General features: G+C 33.4%; 1 non-coding gene across 1 annotated transcript; it reads left to right on the top strand.

Moving 5' to 3' along the window:
* The first annotated feature begins 846 nt into the window (after nucleotides 1–846).
* Nucleotides 847–981, top strand: LOC121026558 (small nucleolar RNA SNORA23). The gene has a single exon (XR_005788387.1). It is a non-coding gene; the product is annotated as a small nucleolar RNA SNORA23 (small nucleolar RNA).
* Nucleotides 982–1,260: the final 279 nt, after the last annotated feature.

Here is a 1,260-nt window from a genome sequence, read left to right as displayed (position 1 = left end):
GGGCACCTTTTGGGATGAGCACTGGGTGTTGTATGGAAACCAATTTGGCAATAAATTTCATATATAAATAAAAAAAAAAAAAAAGGAAAATCAATGTAATCAACTATATTAATAGAATGAAGAATGACAATAAAATTCAAGCCAATAAATGCAGAAAAAAAAGAGAAAAATCCAACATCAATCATAATAAAAACTTCCAGCAATCTAGGAAGAAAAGAGAGTTTTCTTGATCTGATGGAAAGCATCTACATAAAAATTTCTGGCTAACATTAAATTTAATAGCGAGAAACTGAATGCTTTCCCTCTAAGATAAAGAAAAAGGCAAGACTGTTCACTTTCACTATTTTTTTACTCACGTTTTGAAATGTTTATTTATTTATTTGGAGACAGAGAAATAGAGAGCAAACAGGGGAGGGACAGAGAGAGCGTGAGAGAGAATCCCAAGCAGGCTCTACACTGTCAGCACAGAGCCAGATGTGGGGCTCAAACTCATGAATCATGAGATCATGACTTGAGCTGACACCAAGAGTTGGATGCCTAACTGAATGAACCACCCTGGCATTCCCACTTTCAGTATTTCTAATCATCAATGTCATGGAGGTCCTTGTCAGGAAAGGAAGGCAAGAAAAAAATACATTAGAATAAATAGAAAGAATGCAAATTGTTTATGTAGACGATCCCCCAAATATAAACTAAAATAAATGAGTTTAGCAAAGTTGGGTAAAGTACATACATAGTTGATATACAAAAATCAATTGTATTTCTATGTATTATCAATGAATAATGTGAAGTTGAAATAAAAAACAATTAGCAATAGCCCCTAAAAATTAACATTTAGGAACAGCTGCTATAATGTGTGTAGCTTTCATCTGTGTCTGATGGCAGTGTCTGTCTGTGCTTTGTATCCAGATCTTGCTATTCCCATAAACACATAGCCAAAGAGTAAGCTGGAATCCTAGTACAATATCATTTTATTTGAATTGAGTTGATTTCCTGTGTGCTTTAATGAATAAATGCTAAGCTTTCTAGTATTAAAAAAGGAGCACTTAGGTTTTATTTTAATAAAATATGTGCAAGATCTATAAGCTATAAACTACAGATGACACAATGAAGGAAGACCTAAGGAGAGAATATGCTGTGTTCATAGAAGGCTCAATCCTCTCCAAACTGATCTATAAATTCAATGCATTCCCAGTAAAAATTCTGGAAGGATTTTTGGGTAGCAATTGATAAGTTGATACTAAAAGTCATATATACTCA

The sequence above is a fragment of the Herpailurus yagouaroundi genome, unplaced genomic scaffold, assembly GCF_014898765.1.
Source record: "Herpailurus yagouaroundi ecotype Mexico unplaced genomic scaffold, PumYag 134205, whole genome shotgun sequence".
NCBI classification, from domain to species: domain Eukaryota; kingdom Metazoa; phylum Chordata; class Mammalia; order Carnivora; family Felidae; genus Herpailurus; species Herpailurus yagouaroundi.
Note: the sequence above shows the minus strand (reverse complement) of the source record. Positions and strands in the feature narration are given on the sequence as shown.